Below are 24938 nucleotides of genomic sequence, written 5' to 3'. Positions count from 1 at the left end.
AACTATAGAAAATAAGAAGGACTGTATCAAAGCACCATATGAAAATCATGTTAAGGGAATGTGAGCATTGGAAATTTGTAACTGATCTGAACCTCTTAGTAGACACAAACTGCTCTAAAATGTTTTCTCTAGATTCCTGGTGCAGAAACCGGTGTTCCCTAACAGAACGTAAAGGATGAATCTCTGTGTACAGAGAAAAGTGATTTGTCACAATGATCACAGGGTATAGACCACATAATTTAACAATGGCTTGCTTTTTGGAAAGTCCCAGAATCCATTAGTTTATTGATCCAAAAGGCTAGATATATCATCACATCATTAGTATATGGATAAATTTTCAGAATCCAGGTTCTAATCTCTGTGAGGGTTTGGTAGCAATGTGAGTGCAAGCAGGAAAAAGGAAAAGCTTCTTTCTTCCATGTTTTCTATGGACTTCAAGTTGAATGAATGGTTTAGAATACATTGGGATTGCGATTCTCAAAATGACCAATATCTTCAACAGAACTTTCTTTTCTGGGAAGCTGCAGCCTGTCAGCATGTCTCACGTGTATGTGAACAGCAAGATACAGTCTGGGTAGGCGGTTCTGTTCATTGATCACACCTGTACCTTTTGCAGAAATATGCAAGAAATTCTCAAACAACTCCTTGCAAACATGGAGTTCTGGAATTTGTAGACATCACAGCCACTAACAACACCAATGTGATTCAAGATTACTTACAACAGCTCAGTGGAGTGAGAACAGTTCCTTGGGTTTTCATAGTTAAAGAAAGACTGCATAGGCAGACACAGTGATCTAATCTCCCTTCAACAGAATGGGGAGCTGATGACATGGCTGAAGCAGATTGGAGATCTGCAGTGAAAAAAAGGTGTGGCAGTAAAATCCCATAATGACATTCAATCATTCTGAGGCCAGTGCACCTGAGAGATGATGTGCATCATGGAGGATGTCAGTATTTTCTTATGATTGGGATATTCAACAAATTGTTTTTATTCCGTACCTCAGTGCTAAAATTTGATGCTGTTTCCCTTGAAACCACGGGGTAGAGAAGCTTAACAGATCACACAGGATTGACTATCCTTTCTTCATGTGCTGATATGTCTCTACCTCTAAGCCCATAGTTAACAATCCAGTGAATCTAAATCTCCAGTGAATCAGTTACTGATTTTCTACCATGGAAATCTGCTGAGGTTATTTTGCAGAAGTCCACTTCCTAATGATTATTAAAACAATGAATATTATGAAGTTGTCTATGATCTACACACTGGCCTTTCCCTTTCTCATACATGTACTTCTGAATTTACAGCTTTCAGCCAGTGTTCTCAACCTTTCCCTACCACAACCCACAGAAGTCCACACTTGTATGAGGATGTTGTCTGAAAAAAGATGAAGAGCTTTAGCAGAGTTGTTCCTCACTGTAGCAATATTAACAAAGACAGCAGACCATATGAAGAATTGAGCTCTTTTCACAAACTGGTTAATAGCCAAGAAAATCCCAAAGTGTTATGAGTTGATTCTAGTCTGAGTACCAGAAAAGTCAAACATGAAGTGCAAAATTTCAGAGCTCTCCTTCAAAGACTGTCTAAGAAAGAAGTTGGTTACAAAACACTGTCCAAACATATGTGTTCCATTCACACTTTTACATTTAGCTTTGATGTCTTGCAAAGATGTTTATTAATAATTTAACTGCAGGTCTCTGGTCTCCAGTGAGAGGATTCATTCCTAAAAAATGTGTATCTGCAGAAGACTAAGAAAATAAAAAAAAGAATAGATCTTGATTAAAGTTCTGGGTTAAAGATGCAACATCCTACCGCAAAGATCATATTAGAAGTAGATTTTACATATATATATATATATATATATATATATATATATATATATGTGTGTGTGTGTGTGTGTGTGTGTGTGTGTGTGTGTTCGTATTTCTGTGTGTGTGTCTGTGTGTGTATCTGTGTGTCTGTGTGTGTGTGTGTATTTGTGTATGTATGTATGTATTTATGTATATACCAAAGCATGATAAGATGGATGAAGCTAAGAAGTGCATGCTGACAGTAACTGGAATTAGATCCCTCCTGAGATACCCAGCCAGAACATGTGAAACACAGAGGAGAATGCCAGCCTCAAATCACTGAACTAAGAATGGGACCCCCTTTAAGGGAATTAAGGAAATGACTGAAGGAGCTGAAGAAGCTTGCATCCCCATAAGAAAAAACTACCAATCAACTGGAGCTACCACATACTAAACCACTATCGAAAGACATACATGGACTGACCCAGGGCTCCAACTGCATATGCTGCAGTGAATGAACTTATTGTGGCACCATAGGAAAGGGAACCCCTGGTTCTAATATGGTTGGACGCTTCTTGTAGGAAAAGTACAGAGGGGTGCTTTAAGGAAGGGGAATGGATGTGTAGGGGACAACCATTATAGAAGGGGAGGGGAAGAATTTAGGGCTGAAGGACAGGAACCCCAGAAAGAAAATAACATTTGAAATGTAAATAATAAATACCTAATTTAATAAAAATGGAAAAAGTTTAATCTTACAGTTCTAAAATCTTACTGTTCAATAAATATAGCTTTTGAGATTTTAAAGCATTTATTTCCGATGAAAATTGATATTGCATATGCACATGGAATACAAGTGCTCACCACTATATTAGTTAGTAATATGGAGCCTGAGAATTGAACTCAAATATTCTAGAACTATCTTTCAGAATCATTTAAAAAGTTTTTGAATTATTTCTAGCTCTTATCCGAGACAGACACTTCTTTATTGACTATGTCCAATTGTTTTTAAAAAGTTACAAAAAAGTTACTTATTCTTTGTACAAATATTGTTACACATATTCCAGCACTGACTCAGTATGAATTAGGGTAGTTATTATAAGGTATTATTAAACTATTTTCTTCATATAAAAGTAAATTCTGTAACTACTTATTTATTGGATGTTTTGATTTGATTTATTGTATGAAATATCAAAATCTACATTTGCATGCTATTATCATTTACTTAAAATATTAATTTCATTGATTTTAATATGGCCCAGATGCAGTGGACAATGGGAGAAATGTAAGGACTGTTGAAAAATGTACAGTCTCCTCTTTATTAAGCTTGGCATGTATCAAAATCAGAAAGGTAGAGTGACTGATATTGATATGTATAAACGAAGTAATTACATATGATATCCTATACTGTGAAAATGATAAGAAAGCTCAATATTTTAGGTTTTTAATATTTAAAGGAAACTAAGTTATTTTAGATAGCGTTTAAATGGATGTCCTTCTGAGGAGATAATTGAGCCTTTGTAATCAATGTTTGTGTGCTTAAATGATTAGTTTGTATACAAGTTTACAGAAACATTTTCACTGGAAGGAGTCTATGTAAGAAATCTATAAACTGTGGATTGGGCAGCATCCAAATGTTCTCCCACAACATGACCTTCTAGAAAGAGTAGCATAATCTGCAAAAAAAAATAATACACTTGAAATTAAAACTTGGAGGAAATGCCCTGGCATGGCTACATTATCACTGTTAACTGTGACATTTTTCACTTGCCTTCTGTGGCCAGACATGAAGGCTCTGAAGCAAAGTTGCATCCTGTTGATCAGTGAATAAGCTGAAGGAGCCTATCAACTTGGTTACATGAAGCATATGAAACGCGTGACAAGACAGTATCAGGCCATTGTGACACTGCCTCCCAATGGAAACATGGAAGTGTTGACAATCACAGAGTGTGGTCTCATGTCTGAACTTTGACACCCAGCTAGGCACAGTGTAACCTGTCAGTTAGCTTCCTGAGTACCATCCACAAGCCAAGGGAAGGCTCAGATGAAGCACTGTTGAAGAGAGCTGCTGTTCCTAGTGAGCTACATGTCAGGGTATGTGGAAGACCATTCAGCCTCTTGTTACATGGGAGAAAAGAGTAATGAGAGGCAGAAAGAGGGGACAAATCTGTCTGTTTTTTTCTGGACCACCATAACTACATTTTCAGGCTAAGGATTTGCTCATGGAAGTCTAGTGTCTCACATTGGTATAGGCCAATCTGTATGCAGTCTCAATAGCACAGCTGGCTCCAGGCTTGTGTCATAGATACTGGGATTTACAGGCAGACATTTATAAAATTTATTCTAGATTCACAAATTTTTTATGGCTTCATATTCACAAGGCATGTACTTTCATGCTCACTCTGTGTCTCTGTCTTTCTCTGTTTCTCTGTCTTATCTCTATTTGTGTCTATCTGACCCTCTGTCCTATTTTTCCTCTTTCCTGCAACAGTCTTTAGTAATGAAAGCACATTTCATGGCAGTTTATGCACTTGCTTCTCTCATAAACCCCAGTGTGATTTGAACTTTCTGTCCTCTGGAGAACCAGAGTTAGAAATAAAGTTGACATCCAAATCTACTAGACTAGAACTTTAAGAACTGAAAAGATGTAGACTATTCAGCAAATTCCAACAAGCTAGGTTCCTAGGAGCATGTAAGGAAAGAAAATTTTCAAAGATCCACGAAATGCATGAAAGTCTGACCATGGACTGGCTTCTCTTTGCAGGGAATTACATTATCAGGAGAAAGGTCGCTTGGGACTTTAATAAATATGTATAGTTTGTGAATACCTAGTCTCTTCCCTTACTTTATCCTTCCCTGTCTGTAGGTTCCTAATGGATGTGGTTCATAAATGTAGTAGTGACTCACTATCAAGTGTGTAGATGTTACATGTGGCACACAATTGAAGAATTTGACTTTTCTTCCCTGGTTCCAGCTCCTTAGAAGTGATCCACAACATCATTTTCCCTATGACTGCTGCTTTATTTGTGTGTGTGAGTGTGTGTGTGTGGGTGTGTGTGTGGGTGTGTATGTATATATGTGTCTGTCTGTCTTGATGATTTTATCTCTCTGTCTCTTTCCTCCACATGATACCTCTCCATAGTTCAGCTTGACTTCTTCAATGTTCATTCCAAGGTTTACCCATCATGCTTTTTACAAGTTTGCTTTTGTTGTCACAAAGTACAACTATGTTAACCAAAGCATCTGTAGCCAGAAGTCTGAAAAGCTGATCATATCTCTAACAGACTCATGGCTAAATTAAGTTATTTTTGAGGCTCTGAGGGAAGTTGTGATCAGGACTCATGTAAGTTTTCTTTATTTTTTACTCCCCTACTCCCACTGTAGTACTCTGTGGATATTCTGCATGTTTTTGCTTACTTGGGTTTACTCTATGTATCTGGTCCCCTTGGAAGGCATCATTCCAAACCTCCACCTTTACTTAGCAGGGGCAGTGATGAGGAATTTGGAAAAACTAATCATTTAGGAGAAGAATATGCCCCCTGAGAGGGAATAACTGTGTGGATCATTACTTCACTGACAATCAACTTGAGCTAATTTCTCAGCTTCCTTTCTTCCTTGTCATTTTGTGTGTGCTACATAAGGTGGGGAGGACCATTTCTGGCTTGTGTTTCAAAATTGAGTTTTCACTATTCATGCATGAAGGTGGGAAAAATTTCAGTAAATCAGTGATATCTCTGGGTTAGAAACAAGAGTGATTGAAATCTTCCCTTGTGTCTCAGGCAAAGCTCCTGGAAAGGGCAACTTAGCATGTTGATTTGGAGGAGAGCTAATTAATGGGTAGTTATGTGCTGTTGAAGGGGAACCTCTTCTGAATACTCTTATGTATCCTGGAATTTCCATGGTATTATCTGTGATGTCACTAGTGTTATGGAAAAAGAAAATTCCCATCTGGCATTTAGTTAGTATATATTGGGTTACCCACAGACATGTTTTTCAGGATTATCTTGCTATTTACAGAGAAAACAGAGAGCATGGAGAGACAAGAGAGGGAGACAGAAGAAATTAAGATTCTTTCTTGTTATAAAAGTGAAAAGCATAAATTATCTGACGGAAAGCAGAAAGTGTGAGCCCTGGGCTGGTGCTGAGAAGCTACCTGGAATAGGTAGTCTTGGCTCTGGTTTTTTTGGAGCAGGAATTATGGTATGAAGCTTCTGGATTCCTAACAAAGATACACAGAGTCAAGAATAACTCATGAACTTTTGGCATAGAGACAGGAATTGACAAGCATGCAGCTGGTCTACTACAAGATTCTTAATATTATTCAGAATGAGAAAGAATACCAATAAGATCCACAGAGGTAAAAAGCTTTGACTCTCAGGGTAGAGTATTCAACTTCATCTTCAGAGGATTCCTGTACATGTCATTGGAATGTTATTCCAAGAGTGGACAGAGGATTACTCCCCTAGACATATATCAAGGTCTCTGACTCTTTTTGTCTTGAAAATACATGATTAAGGCTTGGTGGTACTAAGCACTATGGATTCCACGACGTACCTGCATCCCATCAGATATGAACTGAAAATGTCCTCCATTTCTTCATGTTTTAGGGCCAGGGGGACTGCAGAAGGGAGTGAGGCATAGGTCTAGGAATCATGGTTGGGAACAAGAAAGTAGCTAATAGATCCAGCTTGAAGAGAGTTTTCCTCCTCTTTCAGTGCTTCAAAGTGTCTGTAGATTTTCTCCTTCATCAGGCTTCATTGGAGGATTCAGCATATTCTCTCCTGTTTGTGGGCCATTGCTATGCATATTCCCTTGTGTTTATCTATAGGATATGCTTGAAAGCCATCATCCCAAACTTCCACCATGAATGAGCAAGTACAACAGATTAAGAAGATGGAGAACTGACTATTGAGCTCCTGTGAGTTGGAAAACTCCCATGTATATTGAACCATTGCACCAACAGCATTTGGAGAGAAGTTACTCATTATGCCCACTTCTTTGTAGACAGTCCTTACCCCTCTGAGTTAACCTCAGTTTTCTCACACCACAGAAAATGCAACTGTAATGTCCTCATGTACAACCTAATTTTCTTATGTTCCTCTCAGAGGCAGGACATGATGAAAGGATAAGAGTGTGATAGGAAGCTATTTTATTTTTCAGAAATGCAGAAGCTGTGTTTTGAATAACAGTCTTGGGATATGGCAAGTAATGTGTGAGCCCTTATCATAGATTTTAATAGACACAGAATGCATTTTCTGTCCTTAGAGGAACAGAGAAAGCTTGTCACCTACAGAAGGAGAGTAACTTAAAGTTAGATACGTGAACTTTTATTTTTTTTATTTTAAAGATTTATTTTATTTGTTTTGTATGAGTATTCTGTAACTGTCAGACACAACAGAAGTGGGAGCTTGATGCCATTATACATGGTTGTATGCCACGATGATTTTGCTGGGAATTGAACTCAGGATTGATGGAAAACCAGTTAGTGCTCTTAAATTCTGAATCATCTCACCAGGCTAAGCTACTTTTGATGATGATGGTGATGGTGATGGTGACGGTGATGAAGAAGAAGAAGAAGTAGAAGAAGAAGAAGGAGAAGAAGAAGAAGAAGAAGAAGAACATGATGATGATGATGATGATGATGATGATGATGATTCTGAAACTCTAAAGGGATCAAGATTTACCCTCCTCCAAAGCTCTTCCCTCTCTCCTGTCTCAAGATAACCTACAATAAAGAAGACACCATCACAGCTGCCCATCTTCTCCAGCACTGAAGAAAGAATAGTTTTACTTTGACTTGGTTAGGGAGATTTTCTTGTTGACAGGCCTCATAGTTTCAAATCTGAAGCAGGGAGAATATGGAAATGGAAGCTCCTTTGGAGGAATCTTCTTACCTTGTAGGAATGGGGAAATAGCAAATGTAAGATGTTGTTCCACGACCTCATCCCTTGTTTAGAAAAAAGTCTCCTCTTCACAGCTTGGGAACTGGGTAAGCAGGTTAAGCAAGCATGGCTAACAAGCCAAAACAGTTGGCTAAACATTTGTCCATTGGGTATACAGGGGAAGCATTTAATTGACAATGCTGACTGTATCTCCTGTTCACTGTGTTCTAATCCCATGCAAGGAAATTTGGTGAATTTTGTCTCTCCTGTGTCAGAACAATAGTGTTTCCCATCCTGAATGCTGTTTCTTCACTGATAAGAACCTTGAGAGAACAGAGGGAGCCAAGGAAAGCCACAGCCAACAACATTCTACATTCAAGAATATCAAGCCCTTCTGATAAGAAACACTTTCTTGTAGCTGTGAATTCAGCAGGGAGGAAAATTACAACCAACCTCTGATCATGCAGCATAAAAATTAGCATGAGATTAAAAAAGACTTAAAAATGAGCCATATCTCTGATACATAGCAAGAATTGGTCCTGGGCCATGTCACAAATAACATGAAAGTTATTTTGTTGAGAAAGAGTTACTCTTCTGGAGTCCTCAGATGTTCTTATGTGCTTGAAAATCAGTCATGGAAGACTGTATTGATATCATACTCTAATCCAGAGAGACCATACAAAAAATTATATTATTCCTTCTGCAGTATTGGTTGAAATTAATTCACTTCACACATCTGTATGTGAGGCTGATATTAATGTTATACATAGATAAGAGCATTATCTCAATCCTTGCCTTAGTAATTTGTTTTGTTTTGTGTTTTTTAATTTGGAAAATGGCTGAATATTCTTTAGTTCCACACATGAACTGAAGTGACTGTTCCTCAGACAGTATACATATAGGACATCTGAGTAGTAATTGACATTTTTAGTTGAGACGTCTCCCCATTGATCTGTTTGGACCTAAATAAGCATGCATAGACTTATTTCTGTTAAGGGAATCATGTAATATCCAAAACATTACAGAATCCATCTGCTGTAAATATTTTCTTTTACACAGGAGAAGAAAGGTGTACCAAAGGCTTTGTATCAAAGGTTGTAGATATTACATCATCCATAGAAGATAATATATCAAGAAGAATTCTGTAAGGATACACAGATTGATATAAGTATCCCCACACAATTCTAAGGAGGGACAAGAAATCACTTCACTTGGAAACTTAAAATAAACTGATGCTATGGTATGTGGAGTGTTAATAGATAAAGAAAAACCAACTAAATAGCATATGCATATATACCAGACGCTATTCAAAAATTATCCAGAGGCAGTTTGCAACCTACTTTTAGCACAAAGAGATGGATACCCCTCTTCACAGATTCTGATCAGAACCATTGAGTATTGAGAAAGCTATATTAGAACTCACTTGCGTATCACATGTCTGTATAACTAGGTAGTCACAGCAAAAATGACATTCGGAAAGCATAGCTTGAATTTGTCAAAAGTGCAGGGAGTTCATGTAGTGGATGAGGTTTGGGCATGAAACTCAAAAGTCTAAAATACCACTTAGTTTTGAGTTTTGACGACAATAAATACTTAATGTGTTTTGGAACAAAATTTGAATATAAAGACTCCAAAAATTATTTGTCAATCAGCTCTGAATCCCTAAGGAGATTAGTGGATATTATAAATTTAGTCTGTGCCCCAGAGGTATAAGTAAATGGTGCAGTTTGAAGTGATTAGATATGCTAAAGACTCATTGAAAACAGAGGAGTCCATGGTATCTTTGAACAAGTGTGCTTCTCCAAAACGTAGCACGATTTACTGTGAGGTGACCTAGACACTAGACACACACACACACACACACACACACACACACACACACACACACACACACAAACAATACCCCACAAATAACTGACTTCCTCTATGCTGTGTGTGGCATGCTGGATATGAAGTGTATTCTCCACAAGTAAGTGAAACCCAAAGTCAATGAAAAATTTAGAATTCCTCCTCCTTTCCTGAGAAAGCATTCTGTGCATGTGTAATGCTTACATTTTAAAGTTTAAGAGGGATGAATTGAAAAGAGTAACTACTGAATCCCACATTAAAACAGCATTTCAGGGATGTGTAGTGATTCAATTTTGATTTTATGAAACTGCAGTTGCTCAGGTCTCATGATTGTAGTATTGAACCAGGTCATTACTAGACATAACTCTGTAGGGAGAGTAAGAGCTTGGAGAACTCTTCAAGTTAAAAACCTAAGGAACTGTATTGGCAACAGCTTAATTCAAAATGGAGAAACTTGTGTTTGGGTAAGGTCCTCTACCTAAGACTGAGCAGCTGGTTCAAAGCCAAGGACAAGCATTGCATGTAAACAATCACTACTGGGTACAGAACCTGTTACCATAATGAAGAAAGCTAAGGGCTTCAGGAAATATGCATGAGGAAGACTTTGAATGGTAGAAATTATATACAATAAATTTAGTCATGCACATTGAGAGGATGAATTTTTGAAATGTTTATCTCCTTATTAGTGTAAACATTTGAGCTAAGTAAATGCTGTAGCCTAGGTAGGAAAGGGAAGTGAATTTCCATTCAGACATTGGAATTAACTCTCATGCCGAACATGAAAATGGGAGGGTTTCAAAGAAATGTTGAAGCACATCAAAAGCTTCTGAGCATCCAGGAGGACTCTCATAGGATTAATTTGTTTTTATTATGAGGGATTTTCAAGTTTATTATTGGAAATTAGTCAAGATAATTTCAAAGTCTAGAAACCAAATTCTGTACAAGTCTCATATTAGCTATGGAAGACCGTGACCTGTAAAGGCACCAAAAAGGCACGGATAGATTCACCTTTTAAAATGTATTAAAACTGGTGACTGACTGCCTTTCCACTATGTTCCCAAGGCCAGCCACAGGGTACGACTGTGGTGCAAAACCTTCAGCAGGAGAATTCTGCTTAGCTTAATTACGGTGTTTTGTTTTAGGTTTGAGTTGTGTTTGCTTCAGGTATTAGCATTGTTGGTTTGGTTGGAAGATTTGTTATTCATTCTTAATTAATTTTTGTTCTTTTGATGAATTTGCAGTCCTTTTAATATCATGCATATTAAATTATGATTGTATAATTTAAGCCCTTTTGGAAAAAATTAATATATATTATTCAGAGTAAAACGTGTTTTCCAAGTCATAAAAAACATGTTTTTTCATGTGTAGTGTTGCATCCTGTAATCTAAGAAACCATATGTAGAGATCGATCAGTGAAATTTGCAGGGACCTTGGCATTCAAAATTGTTCCCAGCAAGCCAGAGGTACACATGTGGATTTGTCTTTCGGTGTTGTTAGTGTGGCCTACATGGTATACCAATTTCATGATGGAAAAGGTATCCATACTGTATCCTTGTGGTCATATATTTAGCTACTCCAAACATTTAGTACTTTAGGAATGATCATATAGAACAAATTAATAAGAAAATCAACAGTACTGCTCTATTGACTCTGAGGAAAGGAAAACATTCACCACTGGATTAGAAATAAAACTCAGGAAAATCAGACCTAATCTGTCTCTGGTTTCTTGAAATATAGTATCAGTGGGAGTCATATAGAAGAGATCATGAATTCCATGTTTTTTAAAAAAAACTTTTTATATTAATTTTTATGTTGTTGGCCTTGAATATGTATTTGGTGCCTATTTTGGATAGCTGATTATTTCAGATTATTATCATTACTATTATTATTGTTATTATTTCTTTTAACATAAGTGTTTCGCTTGATGTAAGTACTATGTACCACATAAATGCAATTCCCGCAGAATCCAGTCAGGGTCCATGAATTCAACCTGAAACTGGGTTATCCTTTTGGTTCTATGTTAATCAAATGATCAAAATGGTGAACTGTCTCTCCAGGCCCTGCCCATGACTTTTATCCTTCCTTATGTACTGTATTAGTTGAACTGAATCAAACTCAACCAAAGGGAGAAGTTTTGTGAGAACTACAGGAATACATATATGCGATAGGAATGCTTATTGTCTAAACTGCTAGTCATCAATGAGGGCATTAGTGGATACAGCATCATACCTCAGCATCTCTTATTGTAAAGGTAGGAGTAGAACTGTCAAATCTCATCGTGTGTTATGATGTATATTAGACTCATCAGATTAAATTAAGAATTGAAATACTCTCCTGGGGTTGAAAGTGGTAGGTAAATAATGCTGATGTATCATAAATGCAGTACTAAGAGCAGGATTCAAACTAGTCTGGGGGATGCAGCCTGCAGCAGAGACCACAGATCTTTGGTGGAGAATGATTCTGTTCAAAACTGGGAGTGAAGAAAAATGAATGATATTGTTCTAGAAGATCTCCCAACATTTAAAAAGTGTTTCTTTCAGACCAGTGAATGATTCTTTTGAAGCAACTCCTGGAATGAACTTCTAAGACCAACCAGCAGCCTGAGAATTTATGTGTGAAAGAAGAAATTCTGTGTCTCTACAGAAATTTGCTTTCAAAGCAACAGCCAAAAGTGTCCATCCTATGAATAATACATAGATACATACACATTAGAGCAGTATGGATACAGAGTTTATTCAGATCCATGAATGATGTATTCAGCAGTTGACCTGGCTCAGCAATTAAGGAAATTTGTGCCAACTCTTGAGACCTGAGCTCATTCTCTATGAGCCCCATGATTGAAGAAAAAACAAACTTCAGACAACTTGTCTCAGATTTTTATGTAGTTAGGTTTTCCTGGTCTTGGTGCACAGAAGGAAGGAATTCTAGTTTTCCAATTCTTGTTTATCCTATAATACTTCCTGATGCACTCATGCAAATATAATACTGTGCATTTCATTGATAGGTTAGTTTTGCTATTTCAATTCTGTTGCAAATAACAATAGAAAGCTAGGTGGACTGTATCAAAGCATCATATGAAAATCATGGTAAGGGAATGGGGCCATTAGTATTTTGTAACTTAGCTGAAACTCTTACTAGACATAAACTGATGTAAAAGCTCTTCTCTAGATTACTGATGTAGAAGCCAGTGTTCCCTAACAGAGAGCAAAGGATGAATCTGTACAGAGAAAAAGGATTTATCACAATGATCACAGGTGGTGGACCACATAATTTAACAATGGATGGATATTTGGAAAGTCCAAGAATCCAGTAGTTGATCAGTCCACAAACCAAGATGTCTCTTCTGGTCATTATTATATGGTTAAATCCTCAGTAAGCTGGTTCTATTGTCTATGAGGGTTTGGTAGCAATATGAGTGTAAGCTAGAAAAAGTAAAAGATTCTTTCTTCCACATTTTTCTATTGGCTTCAACAAGAATGCATTGTTAAGAATACATCAAGGTTTTCATTTTTCAATAGACCAGTACCTTAAACTCAACGTTCTTTTCAGGGAAGCTGGAGCCTCACAGCACGGCTCAGGAGTATGGGAACTGCAAGACCCAGTCTGGGAAGATGGTCCTGTTCATCAAGCCCACCTTACCGTATTGCAGAAATACCGACGAAGTCCTCAATCAACTCCCTTTCGAGAATGGTCTTCTGGGATTTGTACATATCACAGCCACTAACAACACCAATTCAATTCAAGATTACGTACAACAGCTCACTGGAGTGAGAACAGTTCCTTGGATTTTTATAGGTAATCAAAGACTTCATAGGCAGACACAGTGATCTATAATCCCTGCAACAGAATGGGGAGCTGATGACATGGCTGAAGCAGATTGGAGCACTGCTGTTATGAAAAAAGAGGCAGTAAATACCATGCTGACATCTGTCATCCAGGCATGCTGAAGGCCAGAGCACCTGAGAGTTGATGTGCGTCATGGAGTACAGTATTTTCTTGTGACTTGGATTTTCAAAAAATTGGCTTTTATTCTATTTCTCAGTGCTTAAATATGATGCTCTTTGCATGAAACCATGGGGTATGGAAGCTTAACAGATCACACAGTATTGACTATCCATACTTCATATGCTGACAGGTCTCTACCTCTAAACCCATGTTTAACAAGCCAGTGCATCTAAGTCTACAGTGAATCAATTACTGTTTTTCTACCATGCTGTTCTGCTGAAGTCATTTTGCAGAAGTCCACTTCCTAATAATTATTAAAACATTGAATATTGTGAAGTTGTTTATGATCTACACACTGTCCTTTCCCTCCCTCATACATGTACTTCGGCATTTACAGCACTCAGCCAGTGTTCTCAAACTTTCCCTACCACAACCCACATAAGTCCACACTTGTATGAGGATGCTGTCTGAAAAACAAATGAAGAGCTTTAGCAGTGTTGTTCCTCACTGTAGCAATCTTAACATAGACAGCAGGCCATGTGATGAATTCACCTTTGTTCACAAACTGGTTAATTGCCAAGAAAATCCCAAACAGTTGTGAGTTGATTCTAGTCAGAGTCTCAGAAAACTCAAATATGAAATGCAAAATTTCAGAGCTCTCCTTCAAAGACTGTCTATGAAAGAAGTTGCTTGCAAAACTCTGTTCTAAAATATTCCATTCACACTTTTACATTTAGCTTTGATGTCTTGCAATGACGTTTATTAATCGTGGAACTGCAAGTCTCTTCTTCAGTCTCCAGCGAGAAGGATTCATTATTAAAAAGATGTATCTGCAGACAACTAAAAAAAATAAAAATAAAGGATAGATCTTTATTAAAGCTCTGGGTTAAAGATGCAACATCTTACCACAAATATCAGATTAGAAGTAGATTTGACATATATAATGTGTGTGTGTGTGTGTGTGTGTGTGTGTGTGTGTGTGTGTGTGTGGTGTGCGTGTGTGTGTTAAATCAGACTTGTATGGGGTTGGGGATTTACCTCAGTGGTCGAGTACTTGCCTGGCAAGCGCAAGGCCCTGTGTTCGGTCCGCAGCTCCAAAAAAAAAAAGATATTTTTGAAAAAATCAGACTTGTATGTCTGGTATTTTAAGAAAGCTTACCTGGTAGAAGATTATTTTTAATGTCGTCTTGAATCTGTTCACAAGGATATTATTGAGAATATGTGTGTATCGGTGTAAATTATTCTGTAATACTCAGTCTTCCTTTCTTTCTGTCAGTCGTCAGTAATTCTTTCACCCTCTCTCTGTACCTTTCTGTTCACCAAATTTTCCCCCTGCCTCACTCTCTCTCTTTTATTCTCTGTCAATTGTTGGAAAATACCAGATTCAAAATGCATTTAATATCTTAAATACATTATTTAATGTATTTAATACTTTTTTTCTACTATATGGAATTGTCTAAGAAACTTTCAATGTTCTTTAAAAGTATAATCAAAGTTTGAAACTAAATAAAGGTGTTCCTATGATATTTTAGGTTTGAGATATTAATTGCCTGACTCTGTGTCATTGTTCAGTATACTGCTGTTTAAATTTTCCATATTGAGGTGATTTAATATTGGTACATCCAATATGTCCAGTAAATATTTAATGCTTTAAAAATATTCTAGATTTGGGACTGTAAATATAAAAAGTTTTCTCCACGTCTCCTCTCTTCCCTTTAATTTTGTTAATTCTACCCTTTCTTTAACTAACTTGTCCAGAGGTTAGGACAATCCTGTTGATACTTTCCACAAATGAACTCCTCCTTTCATTCATTACATTATTGTCCTCATTTTATGGATTTCAGCCATGATGAGTTGGATAAACCCCTTCCACAAGGCTCAAAGGCCACCTGAAACAAGGTGCAACGAGACTGTGGGTGCCCAAAATGTGGGGGTGATCATAGGGAAATCCTGTCTTCAGGATACTCAGAGTGCTTACCTCATGACACATAGCAGCTGTGGTTCCCTGCAGAGCTTCAAGCCAGTCAACTGTACAGAATGCTGTGTAAAGGCATGAAAGCTGTTACTCGTAACTGACACACTATGGCCTGTTAGTGTCTTCTGTTGGAGGGTTGAACGATTTTTGTAAGGGATCATATGGGGTTATTGAACAGTATTTTAATGTAGAAGATATACAAAGGTAGGATTCAAGGAAATATAGTAATGTAGGTAAAATAAATGGGAAAATTATCGTCAAAATATTTTAGTGGAAATTCTCAAAAAAAATAAAAGAATTAAAGTATATTCCTCAATATTATGTACATAGAGAATGTTTTATTATAGAGAGATGTTTCATAATGTGACCTTAATGAATTCTGTTATTTACAACAGATCTGCCGATTTTGTGAGTTTAGGGAGAACACATTATCTGATTTGATCTTAGGAAATTAAAGTGGCTAATTTCAAATATAGTAAGCATTTTTCCATGTACACGTTCAACAAAGGGCTTCTATAAATCATAAGGAAAAAACTAAAACACTATATCCAGAAACAATAATGAATTGGGTACATGTCTAAACAAAATATTCACAATTGAAGAAACATAAATGACTAAGAATCTAATGCAAAATACATATGATCCTTATACATTACAGAAATCCAAATCAAAATTATTCTGATATTTTTCATCCATTTCAGAAACCTTAGTATAATAACACATGATCCAACTTATCTTTACTGTGTTACGGAGAGAGGAGAGCATTGCTATTCTCCTGGTGGGAACACAAACTTCTACAGTAACTTTAGAAATCAGTATGATGTTTCTTCATGAATGTAGAAATGGATACACCTAAAGATATAACTCGAGGACATGTATCCAAATGTTGAATTATTCTAGTATAGAGACCCTTGATAAATTGGAAATATTCAAGTTGTTCTTTAACTAATGAATGCATAAGGAAAATATGGTGCATTGACAGCCTATAAAAAGGAAAGCATGTAATTTTCAGGACAGTGAATGGATCTTGTGAAAGTCATCATAGATGACTTAACCCAGATCAAAAAGGGAAATTAGATGCTTATTCACTTTACCTGAATGTTAATTCAGAAAACTGTGCATCTGTATGATCAATTTAGTGTGTGCTTTCCTCATTTTGGGAAATACAAGTGTCCTTATGAATTGTTGAGGGACACTGTCAGGAACAGGAATGTCAAATGTGAAGAGACAGGGAAGAGGGTGACAATGGAGGGAGTATAGAGATGTACAGCTAAAAGTGAGAGAAATTTGAGTCATAGAATGGAAACGTAATGGAGTAGAAACACTTTTTTCATTTTTATCAAGGTTAATAATGATGTATTAGAGCTACAGGGACAGATGATAAAATATTGTTTCGGTTTATCAATGTAAATTTTCAATGATAAGTACATCTCAAAAAGTATGGATTTCAGCTTTCAGTAAAGCTGTAGTACAGATAATGACTGTATAGTCCTTAAGGTGTGAGATGTGAATGTCTCTGTTGGAAAAGTAAATGTATTATATTATAAATACTATATATTTATAAAATAATCTTTTCCTTTGTTTACATTTCAAATGTCATTTCCCCAGTTTGTGTTTCTTCCTTGAACCACTCAAGTCATTCTGATCCTCTTTCTTTCTAAGATGGTGCTCCCCCATCTACATGCCCACTTCCACTTTAGTCCTCTACCATTCTCCTTCTCTGGGATATGATGTCTCCACAGTACCAACTGTCTCCCTTCCTAGAGATGGAAGATCAGGCAGTTGTCTTCTCCATATGCTTTATGATCTATGTAGCAGAAGTCATGGTCTGTCACAAGTATACATTTGTTTGTGCTAAATTTCCTGAGCCTCTGAAGGATAAACTTAATTGATAGTGTTGTTCTTCATATTGGGTTCCAATCACCTTCAGATCTTTCAGGCAATCCTCTAACATTGTTTTTGGCTCTCAGTTTCTGTCAAATGGTTATCTGTATGTGAATCTGTCACCGCCAGGTGATGGCAGAGCCCCTAGGAGGACAGACATATTAAGGCCTTATATGCAAGCACATCTTGACATAAGCAATATTCTGAGGATTTGGAGTAAGTGGATGAAATTTTTCTTCTGGTCGGGTGGTCATTGGGTTGCCTTTCGTTCAGTCTCTGCTCCTTTTTTATCTTTGCAGTTTTTAGACTTTCGACAATAATAGGTTAAAGATTTTAAACTGTGTGGTCATCACCTGCTCTTCGCAGGTGGGCATGTCTAGCTATAGGAGGCAGCCTTTTGTGGTTCTATCTCTTTGCTGCTTAGTATTTCAGCTACTAACATCCCAGTATTTTATGGGACCTCTTGCATCCCTGGCATCAGCGACTTTCCTGGGGATACCCAAGTTCACCACCCACCACTGATGCTTATTGTTATGTATTCCAATTTTCCTCTAGATTTCTCTCTTTTCTCTTTAAATTGTTTCTGCTCTCCCCATTTTTTCCAGCCTTCTCTATTTCTAGCAAGGTCCTTCCATCCCTCTGTCTTCCATTATCATTTTGTTATCACTTCTAAGTGGGTTGCAAAAGTCCACAGTTTGGCCTTCTAACATTTTACCCTCCATGTGATAAATGATTTGTGTATTGGGTATACTGACTTTGGGGCTAACATCCTCTTCTCACTAAGAAAATCCCATGTTATGACCTTTTCAATCTCTGTTACTTCACTAATTCCCAGGCCCATCCCTTTGCCTTCAAAGTTCTTGGTTTCCTCATTTTTAATACCTGAGTAGTATTTCTTTGTTTAAATATAGCACACTTTCTCTATTTATTCCTCAGTTGAGTTGACGTATATCACGATTTTTTCCAGCATTCGACTACTGTAAGTAAGACTGCAATGAACATGTTCAACTACATGTCACTGTTATATGTGGATCATACTTGAGTATTTGCGTTGAAGTTAGTGGTAAAGCCAGGTCATCAGGCAATGCTATTTGCAATATTCTCTGAACCTCCACATTGATATCCAAAGTGACAGTACGGCTACTAATCCCACCAGCAGTGGAGAGTGTTCCACTTTCTCTACATCCTAGCCTACTCTGCTACTGCATTAGATTTTTTTCTTAGTCAAACTGATTGGTGTAATGTAGACTCTCAAGTTCATTTCAGTTTGCATTTTTCTGATAACTAAGGATGTTGATCATTTCTTGATGTGTTTCTCAGCTATTGAGTTACCTCAGTTGAGAATTTTTGGTTTAGCTCTCTAACACAGTTTAAAAGTTGGGTTACTTGGTTGTGAGGGAGTTTAACTTTCTAAATTATTTCTATATTTTTTTATTATGGCACTCTACCAGATATAGGGTTGATTAAAGTCTTTCCCAAATGTGTAGATTTCTGTTTTGTCCTATGGGCAGTGTACTTTCCTTTAAAGAAAATTTTGAATTGATGAGATTTCATATATTGACTGGTGATCCTAGTGCGTGAAACTTTGGTATTTTGTTCTGAAAATTTTCTCCTCTGCAAATGTGTTTTAGGCACTTTCTGACATTTTCCCTTCTCTTGGTTTCTGCATATATGGTTTTACATATATTTTAATGCACTGGGACTTGAACTTTTAAGAAAGAGATAGAAATGGATCAATTGGCAATCAGCTATATCCAGACCAACAGTTAGGGTATCATCATTTCTTAAAATGCTTTCTCTGATGTACAACATACTTTGTCATCAGGTAAATACAAATCAAAACAACCCTGAGATTCCACCTCACATCAGTCAGAATGGCTAAGATCAAAAACTCAGGTGATAGCAGATGCTGGAGAGAATGTGGTGAAAGAGGAACATTCCTCCATTTTTGTTGGGATTGCAAACTGGTAAAACCTCTCTGAAAATCAGTCCTGAGTTTCCTCAAAAAATCGACATTGCGCTGCCTGAGGACCCAGCTATACTTCCCCTGGGCATATACCCAAAAGATGCTCCAACATACAACAAACACACATGTTACACTTTGTTCATATCAGCCTTATTCATTATATTCATAAGCTAGAAAGAACCCAGATGCCCTTCACCAGAGGAATGGATACAGAAAATGACATATATTTACACAAAGTACTACTACTCAGCTATCAAAAACAATGAGTGCATGAAATTCATAGTCAAATGTATGGACCTAGAAAATATCATCCTGAGTGATGTTTCTCAATCACAGAAAAACACACAAAGTATGCACTCTTTGATAGTTCGATATTTGCCAAATATTCAAATTCCTTAACATACAACGCACAGACCACAAGATAATCAAGAAGGAGAGCACAATAGCAGATGATTCACTTCTTCCTTAAAAGGGTAACTAAAATATCCATAATAGGTGTAATGAGGCATTGTTTTTAGGAGACTGAATGAATAGGTCATTCAGAGTTTGCTGGAAATGTGGCACACACACATACACACACACACACACACACACACACACACACACACACACACACACACACACATATATATATATATATATATATATATATATATATATATATGTATCTTATATTTTCTGGCATTTTAACAATTGGGTATTCTCATTTTCTCAAATAACATGCTTTTACATTTTTATCTCAAATTATCAACAAACAAATTTGCAAAAATATATGTACTACAGTGTTTCCATTATGCATGTACTTAATACCAAAATATATTCTGTATACTTTAGCTATTGTTGCAATTCCATTCACCACGGCACATGAGAGTCATTCTGGCTCTACATATTTGACAAATATTCCTGCACACAAATGGTTGTTGGTATCGCAGAGCAGACAAAAATTTGGCAACTTAGAAGGTTCCAATAAAAATCAGTCAATTAGAATTAAAACGGTAAGTCACGTAGATTAGTGCATGCTAGCTGGGAAACAGTTAGGGCCAAATAAAACTTCACATATTTGAGCTTTAAATTTTAAATAAAGTATATTGTATGGCAATATGAATTATTTCTAAAATGATCATACTTATGTCCTTTTAGAAGATCTAAAATATTTATAGTAATCTTTTGAATATATAAGGGCATTTTATATTTTATAGTGAGTGTTTTCTCAGAGGCATTTGTCTCTTTACATTGTTATTTGCTTTACGATTCGATAGTGGGAGCCAGTATTCCATCCCAGACAGTAAGATTTTTCATGTTGTATTCCTCCAATATACCACAGCACTTTTACCAATTTTTAAATGAATTCATCTCCTAAAATTACTCTAAGAGTGAAAGTCATATACACAGAAAGTACTGCTTCATATAATGAATTTTATTCTTAAGTTTGCATTCAATCAATTAATAATTTTATATTTTCACAGTTTAAAATGATGTCTGTATGTGACTGAAAATGCATGTAAGATACCTGTATCCCAACACTGACCCAATACTCTCTATTGCTGTCTTATCACATAAAAATCTTTCTGAGAGTGGTTTAAGCTCTGTTGGAAGATAAGCCAATGATTCTTTAACCAATAAAACAAATAAAACCAGCTCTCTATTTTTCTTTCCAATGATTCTGTGTATTCATATAAGAAAATGGAACTATTATTTCAATTACTTTTCTTTAAAAACAAGAAACACTATAGTCTGCTCCCCTTTCCTTTCATAAATAATGAAGTATCTTGAATCTTTTAACTTAAACCTGCATCTAGAAGCTCTCTCATTTCCTTGAGTTAAGACTCCTATTCCTTTCTCACTCATTTCCCTTTTATTAATTAGATACTTTATGTATTTACATTTCAAATGTTATACCCCTTCCTGGTTCCCCTCTCTCCTATCCACCCTCTCCATGCTTCTGTGAGTTTGCTGCCAATCCAGCCTGCCCACTCACACCTCAACACTCTGTCTTTCCCTACACTAGAGAAACCAGACTTCATAGGACCAAGGCCTTTTATCCTATTGATTCCGGACAATGCCATCCTCTTCTATATATGAGGCTGAAGCCATAGATGCCTCCATGTGTACTATTTGATTGGTATTTAGTCCCTCACTTCCTTCTTCATTCACTGGACAAGAGCTTATTATGATTCACTGCTGTCAGTGCTGTCCTTGCAGCAGGAAAACAATGGTCAGTGAGCCTGTACCTCAGGAAGATGAATGTTCACACAAATGCATGAACACATTTAGTCAGAGCTTGGTTCCCAATGAAAAAAAAGCATGCAAATATTTACAACGTATTGTTCAATGAACACTTGCCATGGGATTCAATGCTGTTTCTCAATTCTATTGCCAATATTACTTGGTGACCAGCTCCATGAGTGAGTGGTCATCATTTATTTAGATTATTTATTTGGTGTTGAATATTGAGAACCTCAGACAAAGTTCTTCCTGCAGATCTTTATACACACTCATGGTTCTTTATTTGTTTTTTTTGTTTTCTTTGGTTTGGTTTGGTATCAAAATATATACAGCACAAAAATTAGCACTTTATCATTTTTTGTATGGTGCTCAGCATCTCTGGTGTGTGCCTGCACTCCCTCTATGACCCAGATATCTTGGAATTTATGGAGCTGAGACGCCATGCATTTTACACATAGTAACCTTGTTCCTTCTTTCTCCTCCCAGACCCCAAACCTCCTGCTTCTTATAACTGTTGATAAAACCTTTATATACACTGATAAATGCAGGACCAGAAAATACATGTCTTTTTCCTGTTAACTTGACATCGTCAGGGTCATTCCATACAGCATACGTCAAAAAGCCTGAATGATATTATACCCGAAGGAGAGTCCACAGCTAATAACTCTTCAAAGTATAACTTTTTTTTCAAATATCAATATTTGGTGATTTCTTTTAAAAGCTTTAACCTCCCTGTAGCCCTCCAGGCACCAGAGCTAAAAGAAAGGATGGGGGGCATTGGGGGGTGGGGGTGGTGACCTTAGTTTCATTGGAGCAACTCCTATCTTTGTTTTCTGGAAAGCAAAGTTTCAGTTCTCAATTAGGAATAGGCAGCGTGTTCCATTAGCAAACATTTCATTAAAACACAGTTAGATCAGTTCGGTAGAGTTATTATAACAAACAGGAAACAGCAGCAGTAGCACAACCTAGTAGAACAGTCAGGCTTCTGTCAGTAGCCTGGACAGAGAGAAGTTCTATGCTGTGCTTCTCTCGGGGAATTGAAGATCAGAAGAGACTCAAGATGCACAAACGTTTTGCTGCTGCTTTGTTTGTCATAGTCTGTATAGGCAGATTTCCCTTTGAAAAATATGAGATGTTTGAAACGTTTGCTGCTACAAATATATTACTGTAGCTGTGTAATCTTGTACATCATTTTCTCCTCAGAGGGACAGAGACTATTCCAATCATTTACAGTTATTGCAGCTAATGTTGAAACGGGTAATCTAATATGTGATCAGAGGAGAAAAATCAAGACACTGTAGATGCTTTGACCATGTTTCCAATATAAAAATTTTAACAACACTTACAAACTATGAGCTGTAATTATATTGCAAACCCTTAAAACCACCTCAATAGCAGTTACTTATTATTACTCCTGTATGAAATAAAATACAGTTAGTTAAAAAAAAAGGTGATAACAAGGTGTTTTTGAATGTGTAAGCCTGATGGTGCCTTTGGTCAAGATGATAATTATCAAAACTACAATTTCAAGCAAGTTTACAAATAAATGTTTGTAAGAACATGAAGCTCCTCTGCTAATTTTCCTATTATGTTTGGCTAAAGGCACATGCAATCTAGTTGTAGGGATAAGGATTCACTTATTTTTGGAAAAAATGTATGAGTGAGTTAGAGAAGCAAAGGACATCATATCAATCCCCAAGTACATAGAAGTCAGATTGGTAGAACAATCATCATGTTAAACAAGCAGAAGTGAGTACTCAGACAGAGCCATTTAGCAATAACATCATTTTTCTCTTATTTGGCTAAACCATGTACATCATGCCTAGGCAAATTCTTTTAAAAGCAAGGATTTTACTTTGTAAAAGCATGTATGTATGTATGTATGTATGTATGTATGTATGTATGTATGTATGTGTATATATGTCTATATGTGTATGTGTACATAAGGACATATGTTTATATGTTGTATATATGTATATATGTGTATATGTATATACATGTATATATGTATATGTGGACACATGTATATATATTTATATTTGTGTGTATATATTTATATTTTTGTATATCTGTATATGTATAGATATGTAACATACAAATGCACTCTATTCTCTAATTTTATAAAAATTTATCATATATATATTAGTACTCAATAATTTTAAAAGCTGCTTTATATATTTTGATTCATTTTAATGTTACATTTCAGAAAATAGATTCAATGTAGGTAATTAATTTTTATACTATCAAATTTATCATGTATTTCATAAAAATATAAATATTTACTTTAGTTATGTGACTGCATATATGTTTTAGCATGAGACATAACTAATTAGCTTTTTCAGCATGTGATATAATTTTAGGATACTACTAGACCTAAGTGAGGTAGAAAATATATCAAAGGACTGCCATATGTGATAGATCAGAATGATAGATACATACATACGTACATACATACATACATACATACATACATACACATACATATGTATAGTTACATTGATAAAAGATCACAGATGATAAGTAGACAAATACCACATAATCAGAATCATCAATCATGAAATAATTAGTATTGAAAGATAAAAATATCTTCTAATATGGAGCAAAATTTTACATGTGAATTATGTTCATATTTTAATACCTAAAGTGTGATTTATCAGACATAATCTTTAAAATAAAATGTCTATTTGACACTTCCACACAGGTAGCTAATAGACATGTAATGTTTAACTTCCTTTGCATTAATCTGTCAAATTCTTTCATCATGTTGTCTTTGTTACTTAAATGCACAACATCATAATTTGTCTGCATGTTCAAATCTTCAGTCACTTTCCACCCTGCTCTGCATTCTACCTCAAATCCTATCACCATATTTAAATCTATAAAAGATCCTAATGTGCTATCATGAAAATTAATCACGATCCATCATTTTTTACCTTTAAAAACATTGCCCTCATACACGTAACTATTATTTATCAGTTACAAATGTGATCACTACCCCTTCCGTGTTTTAAGTACTATTTTCCACATCAACCATTTTTTTAATTAACTTGATTATTTCTTTTTTTAACTCTTTTTTTAAATCTTTATTAACATGAGTATTTCTTATTTACATTTCTTTTTTTTAATTTTTTTTAATTTATTATTATTATTTTTTTATTAACTTGAGTATTCCTTATATACATTGATTATTTCTTATTTACATTTTGAATGTTATTCCCTTTCCCGGTTTCCGGGAAAACATCCGCCTTACCATTCCCCCTCCATCTCTTTATGGGTGTTCCCCTCCCCATTCTCCCCCCATTACCACCCTCCCCCCAACAATCCCGTTCCCTCGGGGTTCAGTCTTAGCAGGACCAAGGACTTCCCCTTCCACTGGTGCTCTTCCTAGGCTATTCATTGCTACCTATGAGGTTGGAGACAAGGGTAA

The 24938-nt window shown here is 36.2% G+C and overlaps 2 pseudogenes; both read left to right on the top strand.

The window, feature by feature from the left end:
- On the top strand, window positions 536-859 carry LOC103694792 (glutaredoxin-1 pseudogene; annotated as a pseudogene).
- LOC103694813 (glutaredoxin-1 pseudogene) lies at window positions 9384-13763 on the top strand (annotated as a pseudogene).

Source organism: Rattus norvegicus, chromosome Y (assembly GCF_021556685.1).
Source record: "Rattus norvegicus strain SHRSP/BbbUtx chromosome Y, alternate assembly SHRSP_T2T, whole genome shotgun sequence".
In the NCBI taxonomy this organism is placed as follows: Eukaryota; Metazoa; Chordata; class Mammalia; order Rodentia; family Muridae; genus Rattus; species Rattus norvegicus.
The sequence above is the reverse complement of the archived record's forward strand: the minus strand, read 5'-3'. Positions and strand labels throughout refer to the sequence as shown.